The sequence below is a fragment of the Onychomys torridus genome, unplaced genomic scaffold, assembly GCF_903995425.1.
Source record: "Onychomys torridus unplaced genomic scaffold, mOncTor1.1, whole genome shotgun sequence".
NCBI classification, from domain to species: Eukaryota; Metazoa; Chordata; class Mammalia; order Rodentia; family Cricetidae; genus Onychomys; species Onychomys torridus.
In genome coordinates, this window is record NW_023412613.1 from 5,550 (window position 1) to 16,346 (window position 10,797).

Sequence of the window (10,797 nt, forward strand, 5' to 3'; positions counted from 1 at the left end):
ACTATTATAAGATTCTAATGAAAACTAAAATCAGAGAAGTCACTGACCACCACTCACCCTGAGCACTCCAGTTCTCTCCTTTACCAATAATAGACAATAGATTGGGTGAAGAGACTTTTCCACCAAATTTGGAATCATTCACTTGAAGCCTGATATTTCACATTGTAGAAAATAATTTTGGCTATTAATACTATCTCATTCTCCTTTGATAAATAAAAGGATGTCTGTTAGAAACTTTAGAAACAACTTTGTTTCCTATGATTGAAGATTAGTTGTAAACCTGTATCAGAGAGAGGAAATGATTTTTTTTCAATAAATAAAAGACAACAGAATTTTAAAGATACTGTATGATTTTATTACATACTTAAAGCACCCTGATTTCTCTAATTGCTTTATAAGTCATAAGAGCTTTTGAAAACAATTCTAGACCTATAATATGAGTATATCTGTATGTATGAGAAAGTCCATTGATTAGCCATGGATCTCTGCATCTGCTTCCATCATTTATAGTCACAGCCTCATGTGGTACTGATAAAGATTCAAAATCATTCTTCTAAACCACTATTAAATGCAAAAATATTTTATGCAACTTCTCATAGTAGCCAAAGTATTCCAAGTATCACACTTGGCAAATATTTATGTTATGGCTACCAGGAATGACTACTTTTATAAGGTAAGTCATTGCCAGAACATGCTGTTATGTCATACAAACAAAAAAATAACAAACCAATGAAAAACATCCATTTCTGTGTAAATTTATTCAACACATAACTGAAGTGTTCTTTAAATGCTAATACTGTTTTAAAAGTTTCTTTGTGGGTGTATGTGTGTCTATTTGTCTATGTCCCTTTGTATAAAGTGTGTGTATTTGTGCATGTGTTTGTATGGTGTGTGATTTATGTGATCTTTGTCTCTATTTATGTTTGTGTGTCTTTATGTTTGTGCATGTATTTGTGTGTATGTGTGTTTTTGTGTATATAGTTCGTGTTTGAGAGCAGTGTGTGTATTTTTGTGTGGTGCGAATGTTTATATGTATATTGTACATATATTTGTATATGGGTGTGAATGTGAAAGAGAGAGGTATGTGTGTGATGTGGGTATCTATTTGATGTGTAGTGCACATACATGATTGACCTCATATATGGTGGCCAATTAACCTGGAGGACCTGGTTCTCTCTATCATGAGATCCCAGGAACAAGCTTATTGCACTTGGATAGCAATGTGCTTTGACTTGATGAATCATCTCATGATCTCACTAATACTTGTAAATAAACTTTATGAAATAATTGCTGGTCCCTAAAGTCAGTGCAAATATACTGTCTTGTGTGATTGCTTTTTGAACAAACAAGAACTAACTCGGGTTTACTACTGAACCATCTTAGGTGAATTTCATGATTGGGGAGATTTTATTGATTAATATTATTTTATCTAAAACAACAGTGGCTAAAATTACCCTAATTACTTATATCTACTGGTCTATGAAGCTTTTAACACCAGTTTGAAACTTCTCTAGTTCTTAATATTAGATGGATACCTTTGTCACAGGACAAAGTTGGTAACTCTAGATATACAAATTATTATACCATCCATTAGTATAGGCAGGTGTGGGGAAACCCTTAAACTTTGAAATAAATAGAATACATGTACTAGCAAATAATCACTCTAGAGTGAAGATTCCATAGGATGCTAACTTGAGAGTTCCTACTTCTCTGAAATTCTCTAGGGCTGCAAAGTGCAAAAAACAACATTATATAATTCTTACTTAAAATCCTTTTTCTAGGATCCATCTCCTAACTAGTATGAGTCAGAGTAACTCTGATGGTGTTTAGTAAGCTGGAGTAAGCTCTTCTTGCAATCCTGACAAGCAGAAAACATTATCCTAAACTTGTTGAGTACTTGCTTTTAATCCCCCATGTCATTCCGTCGTTCATGAATGGCACAATTGATGTGAACAAATGCCCTCAGTCTCTGGGGACTCTCTTATATAGCTCTAATGGCTGAACCATTTTCCTTCCTAACCCTACAAGAAACTGCAAACTCAGACCTTCTGATTTAACACTAACCTTTTATTATTAATAGAAACACATGATTTATTACCCCAGCATTCAGAAGCTGGGAGGAAAGATGTCATGAGTCGGTGGCCTCCCTGGGCTAGAAAACAAAACAACAAAATAATTCAAGGTAGTAAGGACAGGCCTAAGTATTTCAAATTCTTTGCAGTCAGAAAATTATATCCTAGGTACCCTTTTTTTTTTATTCCAACTTTCTTCTCTGTTTCTGTGATTAAATTCTCTAACCAGAAGCAACTCAGATAATTAACTGGATTTTTGTTTGTTTTTTTAGTACCCCTAGGCCACATTCCCTCCTTATGGGAGCTTAGGCTAGAAAATCAGGCTAATATATGAAGGGAAATATAAGGAAGCATTGCTTCCTGGATTTCTCTCTTGCTTTGTCACTGTCTCATGCTAAGATAGATCTCTTCTCCAGCACAGGCCCACTTTCTTACAGATATTACCAACTCAGTGGAACAGCCTTCCCACAACATTTAAAATCAACTCAATCCCTCTCAGAGTCAGCAACCAGATATTTCGGTCTAGGTACACTCTCAACTGATGTACCCCCACATGACTCTAGGTGATGTCATGCTTACAGTAGAGGTTAATTAGGGGAAAAAAAGACAATAATATATGAGGAGGTTTTAAAGATCCAAAGCCAATGTATTAGTTATGTCAATCACTTAAGCAGCAAAAACGGAAACATGAAGATAGCAACAAACATACACATGCCTGGAAATGTGAAGAGACAAGTCTCTGAGATGAAGAAGAGAAAACTAAAACTGTATCTTCACAAAAAATTCACAAACCAACAAATAAACAATGAACTCATAACAAGAAATTTTCAGAATACAAAATTGTGAAGTTCCATTATTTTCCAGAGAAACAATATAAATAGATGATATAAAACTAACAACATAGATAGCACCACAGGAAAAACAGAGATCTGAAAAGATACCTACAAATATATCATGAGCCCTTAAACAAGAACAAAAATATTCTCATCAAAACCAATCTACAAGAAATCACTGACCAGCACACATCCTGTACAATAATTCTCTCCTTTGCCAATAATAGAAAATGTGTTGTGTGAGGAGGATGTGCCACCATAATTGGGGAAATTCACTTCAAGGTTAATGATGTTTTAATTTTATAGAAAATAGTTTGACTTCTTAAAGCATCTCATTCTCTTATGATAAAGCAAAGGATGTCTGTAGCATGAATCTTAAAAGTTCTTATTTAATGAAATCAAACCTGGGGTGAATGCTGGAAGATCAGAGAAGCAGAACAAGCCACAGTTTACTCTCCTCACCAGTTCCTCAGCTGGTCTTGTTTCCTCAGACTGCAAGCTTCTGAATCCTCATACCAATGGCTCTCAGCTCAACTGTGCTCAAAAGCCTGAATGCTTAACCAGCTGAATGCTAAACTAACTACATGCTTTACTCACTTACTTCCTGGTCCTTACGCCTTGTATACCTTTCTCTTTTGCCCTCACTCCTTGGGATTAAAGGCTGGGTTTCTGGGATTAAAGGCATGTGTCACTATGCTTAGCTGTTTCTAAAGTGGCCTTGAACACACAGAGATCCACCTGGCTCTGCCTCCCAAGTGCTGGGATTAAAGGTGTGTACCACCAATGCCCAATTTCTGTTATGGCTTACTCTTCCCATTTTCTAGCCACCATTTTTGGGTTTGTTCTAGTGGCTGTCCGTTCTCTGACCCCAGATATGTTTATTTTGAGGAACACACAATATTTCAGGAAACACAATAACCACCACAGATGTCTGTTAGGAATACTTAGACACCATTTTCCCCGTATGATTGATGATTGCCTATAAGTCTGAATCACAGTGAAGAAATGAAAGTTCTTTTATAACAAAATAAAAAACAAAAGATTTTGAATGTATCAGTGTACACCTAGAACAACTTTTTTTGTGCTAATTGCTTTATAAGTCATAAGCATTTTGAAAAGAAATGTTTTGCAGTTTTTGCATATGTTTGTGCATGAAAAAGAATGTTTTCCTTACATATACATGATCTGGAACAATAGATAATTATGAGCCTCTAAACTTGAGTGTTGGTATCAGCACTCAGGTCATTCTCAGAAAGAATATGTGTTGAGCCACCTGCCAAAACCATAACATGTTTTATCCAATAAACCAAAAGTCTTTCACATATAAACAACAACCTAAATAAATGCAGAAACAAATAAATGATCCTTGAGAACATGATGCATCAAAATGAAGTTTTTGCTTTTGGTAAATTTGCAGCATGAAATGAACACAGTCCAATAACAATGCCCAACAATTTACAACAGGATAACTGATTACAAAGCTACTTTCACAGTGAAAACACTCAAAGTGGTCACTGGGATTAGGCAAAAATTGTACACAGGTTGACGTAATATGATTTCTATACTTACTACTAAGCTACAGCAATCAAGAATAAGTGAAAAACTGAAGGGGATAGAGAGAAAAGCTAAGAACAAAAATAGAAAAAAATAGTCAACAACAAATCAGAGACCAAAGGTAACTTAACCAGGAAAAGCGTGATCTTGAAAACTGTTACCCAGCTAGTTATGATTCTATGTGCACAGAAAATAAATAAGCACAGACTTCAGAACTACCACAAAATTAACTCAAAGTGACCCTTGAACAATTGATTTTAACCCTCAAGCTTCTGATATTTCTTACAAAGGCAGAAGCCACATGCTTAGACCTCTCTTTGCAAAAGGAGTTGATCTCTTGCTATGGCTCTATAGCTCCTTATGACTTCTTGTGGTTTCAGGTAAGACCAGCCCCACTGATGTCCAATCCCAAAGCAGCATAGAAGAATTTGTAATCTGCTTTATGTACATGGATTATGGCTCTAAATGTGAATTCTATTCTATCTATCTACCCAACACCATGCACACTTAAAAACCTCTGTAGCTCATAAAGTCCTTTTTCCTTTAGAACTAAACTTTGCTGAATCACACCATTGCAGCTGGTGGTAGCAGAAAGCGAGAAGCATTCTAATCATGTAGTGCTGAAAAACAATCCATATCACCATCTTTCTACCAGTTTCTAAAATACTGAAAACATTTATAAGAGAAACATGAAAGTGGAATGTAATATTCAGAACTTTTAGAAACCAGACATTTAATGTTCTAATGTGTCTTCCAAGTGCACACTAAAAGCTTGCCTGTGGGTACTCACTGGACACTGATACTAGGGTTCCTGGAGCACAGAGCTGAGGCAGGAAGGTGCTTGACCCAGGGGAAGATTGCTAATGAACAAACAAAGCTAAAGCCGGTGGCAACGGCAGTTGTCCGCTTTCCTACAAGTCCCAGGTTGATTGGTCCACCGCTGCAAAAACATCTGAGAAAAGCTTTCCTATCAAAGAAAGGACCTTTCTGGGAAAGCAGGAAAGCTGAACTGTGTCTGAAGCAATTGTGCTGCTGAGGCAGAAGCTGTCTGGGGAAAGAGCTCAGCGAGGGCAGAACAGAACAATCCAGAAGTAAAGCTTTCTTTTCTGTCAGAGAAAGCATCTCTTTGAGAAAACCTTTGTTTCAACTGACTCCTGGTGAGATAAGGGAGTGTAACCCTAAAGGGTGATTGCCTCTGGCATAAGCTCTGTCCTTAGGAACCCAGACAAGCACATGCAACCCCCTGGGGCCTGGGCCAGGTGAAGGCCTGAGGAAAACCACCTGTCCTAATGTGAGCTTAAATATGGCAAAAACCTCCCTTGCTATGCTTTATTTATGAACACAGACCTCAGACCCCAAAACAGAAATGGACTAAAGCCCCTACCTTCAGAAGCAAAAAAGCTGTCACTGCGGCATTGGGAAATGTTTCGGGGGTAGAAGGGATAAATTGAGACCAAACTGGGAACTGTCCCGGAAAGACTCTGAAGAAAGAGAAGGGACATAATCCTCCCTGTGAGATCACAAGTTGCAGAGGTGCTTGTTTGAACTAAAATTGTTAACTGCAGAGTTTTGCCTGTAAAATGTCTCTTCGTATTTGGAAGTGAAAGCCTGATACCAGAATTTTATGAACTTTTTGAACTTAAAAAAGAGATAAAAGTACAAAATTTTTGGTTAAGCATTTCTTTATATTTGGAAGGCTAGTACTAGAATTTATCATTTGATTTTTGGGACTTAAGAAATGAAATGAACAATAGTAATTTCCTTGCAATGGGATAATTTTAAATTTGCTTCTATTAATAACTTGGGAACTGTTTTCTGGAAGTTGGGTTAATTTTTAATTGTTTAAATGAAGAAATTTATTGTTTCTACCTAGAGTCAAGATACAATTTTGTATATGCATATATGCTTTATCAACTGGTGATTCAAGAATTGTGTTATGGAACTGTTTATGTAAAAATGGAATTACTTTTGGAACTGGTTTTGTGTCGCAAATGGAACTGTTTGAATGGAAAAGTTTGCATTTTCTAACTAGGCTTGAGACTTTGCTTAAATTATAAAGAAAAGTGAGAATTAATATTCCTTAGATTATTTAATTTAAAAAATATTTTCTTTGAGTGGATTAATGTCATGTTTTGTTAGTAAAAAATGCAAATTGGGGGCTGGAGAGATGGCTCAGCCATTAAAGGCAAGGCTCACATCCAAAAAATGCAAGTTGGGTACATTAAGAGACTACTTTTAAAGTGTAAAAAGTTCTAAGAGACTACATTTGGGGCTGGAGAGACGGCTCAGAGGTTAAAAGCACTGACTGTGCTTCCAGAGGTCCTGAGTTTGCTTCCCAGCAGCCACATGATGATTTACAACCATCTGTAATGAAATCTGGTGCCCTCTTCTGGCCTACAGAGATGCAGGCAGAACACTAAATAAAAAAAAAAATTAAGAAAAAGAAATTGCTTTTGGATGTTTTGCTAAGTTTTCAAAGTGTTAATGGTTTGAGAATATCAGCAGGTCTCCTGTTGAAGCCCGTTTTTGGGTTCCTTGTGGCTTTACCCAGCAGGTCCCCATAGAGGATGATTAGGGCCACGGGCCTGAGTGCAGGTGTCTGAAATGGTCTGCACTTGGTTGTGCTGGGAGAAGGTCTTTTGCTCCATCCGCTTGGCATCTCTATAAATACCCTGGGGCAGAGACAGTCAGAGCCCATTGATATACCTTCCAGGCCCACTCGAGGCTATCCTTTATTTTCTATCTGTTTATCTCTACACTATAAATCCTTCTATCTAATATTTCCTGCAGCTCACACTCAAGAAAACTCTAGGGAGCTGTGGGGTTACTGGGTAAAAGCCCAGGGACTGCAGACAAACAGCAAAAAAAAAAAAAAAGCAGAAACTAGATCACAAACAAGATAATAGATCTTTCTCCCATCAGAAAGCTGGATGATGGTTTCATTGCTTAAGAAGTTTTATTCCTGAAATTCAGAGCAAAGTTTTGACAAATTAAATAATAATAAAGAATAGTTTTCATGGTAAGTTGAATACTTAGAAAGTAATGGAGCTAGGAAGAATGCATTTATGAGCACCATTGTTAGCCAGTATATCTTCCACAATAGACAGGTGAAAACAAAAAAGTAAAAACACAACAGTATAATTCAAGCTTCTCTACATGATCAGGACTGGTAGAATGAATCTCTCCATTTATGTAGACAGTGGATTTCATAGAACGTCTTATAAGCATGCAGGATGGGAAGAAAAAGGGAATAATCACTAGCCATCTTAAGAGATGCTTCCCCCTCACCTCCTCCAAGGTATTTGCTGACCAGCAGTTTTAGAAGTGACCAGAAGTTGAACTTTTAAGGCTGGGACAATAAATCTATGTATCCTGGACTTGGCAAAACAAGGTATATGGAGCAGTAGGCTCGATTGATCAGAAGTTGAACTCAGGGAAGTGTAGGACAGGAACAACAAATCTGAATGTAATGTATATATCCTGGGTTCAACAAAAGCAAGACATAGGTAGTAAAAATTTATGACTCTGTAATACTGTGAATCCGGTTAGCCATCAGTAACCTCATGCTTATAGTTCAGCCAGTAACTTCAAAGAACTACCTCATCCCTACCCCCTCATCCAATCCCAAGCTGCATGTAAGCTTTTCCTGTAAAAAACCCCTTAAATTGAGTGCTGGGGGTCACTCTCCTCCACCTGCTAGGCATATCTCTGTGTGTTTAAGGATACAGCCAGCATGGAAACACATGTGTTTAGCAAGCCTTTAATCCCAGGGAAAGATATGTAAGGCATGAAGACCAGAAACTAGAAGCAGTTGGCTGGCTAAGCTTTTAGGCTTTGAGCAACACAGTTCAGCTCAGACCCATCTGGATGAAGACTCAGAAGCTTCCGATGTGAGGAAACAGAATCAGCTGAGGAACTGGTGAGCTGAGGAAGCTGTAGCTTGTTCTACTTATCTGATCTTCTAGCATTCACCCCAATAACTGGTCTCAGGTTTGATTTTATTAATAAGACTCTTTCAGATTCCTGATACAACTGTATTATTCAAGGTTCTCTACATGATCAGTACTGGTAGAATGCATCTCTTCATGTATGTAGAAAACAGGTATAATTGAAAGTCTCAATATCTGTGGTTCAGGTAGTACAACACTATTTGCCTATCAGTGGAAAATTGAAGAGTCTGGTAGATGTTCACTTCAAGAGTCTAGATATTTCAGCTGGTCCTCAGTATACACCAAAATTCCAAGAAAGTAGGCTCTAATGTTGGTAAAGGAATCAAATTGTAGCCAGTGCTGAGACAAGAAGGCAAAGAGACAGAGCATCCTCCTTCAATATAATTTATATATGTATTCTGCCTCCTGAGAAACAATCCAGATTAAAGGTGCATCTTAAACTTTGTTTCATTTTTTGGTGTTTTTAAGACAGGGTTTATCCAAGTAGCTTGGGAACTCATTCTGTAGACCAGGCCAGAATCAAACCAAGGAAATCCCAACTGTTTCTGCTTCCTGGGTGCTTTGGTTAAAGGTTTACACAGCCACTCAGCATCTGAAATTGGATTTCACCTCAAATGATCCAAATTGAAGATGTGTCTTTAAATTGAAAACTTTAAAAAAAAAATCCATCACAGATATACCCAACTTTTCTTGTTTTAGTAAATTCCAGAAGTAGTCCATTTTACTACCAGAAATGACCACCACAGTAGCCAAGAATGAAGAAATGGTAAAAATTTCTTACTTGCAAGAGGAAGGGAATGCATGCTTTTCCTATACAAATTATGTGGATTTTACTTAGGAAGTCTGGACATGTTCATGTAGAATTATCTCTATTCTTAAGCAGGCAAGTAACCAAATCCAGTTGTGAACATGGTCACAATGTAAAAGCAGAGATATTTAGGAGTATTCTTACTGCAATGTGATCCAGAAACATGTATAAATTATAAAATTGATGGAAAGAAATGCCTGTGGCATGTTCATCGTGTATACCAAGATGTTAGCTGAAAATCAAAAAATGACACAGTGAAAAATATTGCTTTGGAGCCCATGTCAATCTTGATGTCCAATCTGAAAGGTAACTGTACCAATGCCATTCTCAGTGATGGAAAAGATAGAGAACACAAATACAAAAACTTCAAGGAAAGTCACTTAACAGCACTGTATACTCTCCTTTCATGTAAATGGTTGTGAGGAACCATATTAACCTCAGAATGAAGCTACATTTGCCTCTGAATAGGCTGGCTCAGTGGAAGGCCATGGCTCCTTCCATAGTGATGCCATTTTAACTAGCCATGTCAGGCTGTAGTTGCACACTTCTTTAATCCCAGCACTAAGGAGGCAGAGGCAGGTGTATTTATGTGAGTTCTAAGCAAGCCTGGTCTACAGAGTGAGATCCAGGACAGGCTCCAAAGTTACACAGAGAACCTGTGTTGAAAAACAAAAGTAAACAAACAAAGGAAGGTACTAACAAATCAATCAATCAATAAATTAATCAACTTTCTTCATACATGGAGAAATTTGTTCTACCAGTTCTGATCATGTACAATAAAGAAATTGTATTTTTTTTCACCTGCCCATTGAGTAAAATATGCTGACTTGTAATAGTGCCTATAAACACATTCTCCCTAGCTCAATTATTCTCTAAGTATTAAACTGTCCATTAAGACTACTGTTTACTATTATTCATTTGCCAACAGTTTGCTCTGAATATCTGGTAAAAAAAAAAAAAAAAAAAACTCTTAAGGCAATGGACCTAATTTCTTGGTTGTGATCTATTTCCTCCTTTTCTTTGGTGGTTATTTGAGGTCACTGTGACAACCAGGTAAACTATACTTTCATTTGACTTGATGTCAGTGTTCAGTCACACAACAAACACTCTCCTTGTGTGTCTTTATATCTTTCTTTAGTTGTTAATATTCCAGGCACCCTGCTGCCAGTGTTACAGGGATTCACTGCACCCCACATAGTATATAGTAGTCTGTGCAGGCTAGCTAGTCACATTGTGTCCAGGAGGAAGGAGAGGAAGTGCCAATGGAGAGCAGGAGGAGAATGGGGTCTGCTTTAGAGCCAGTGGCAAGTGCTATTAATTTGCATATCTCTGTTGATCTAGAAAAAATCTTTGTCTGGGGCTAAACAGAGGGTCAGGAAACATTGTGCTGTGTCTTTAAGCACATTGTAATCCTATGGGATGTGCTCTTGTCACTCAGGCCTCACTAGCCAATCAGGTCCTCCAGATGAACTGCCAGTCAAAAGTGGTACAGGGTTCTTCCTGCAGCCACAGGCTTTCAGTCTGTTGGTTTTTTTTTTTTTTTTTTTTTTTTTTTTTTCCGAGACAGGGTTTCTATGTGG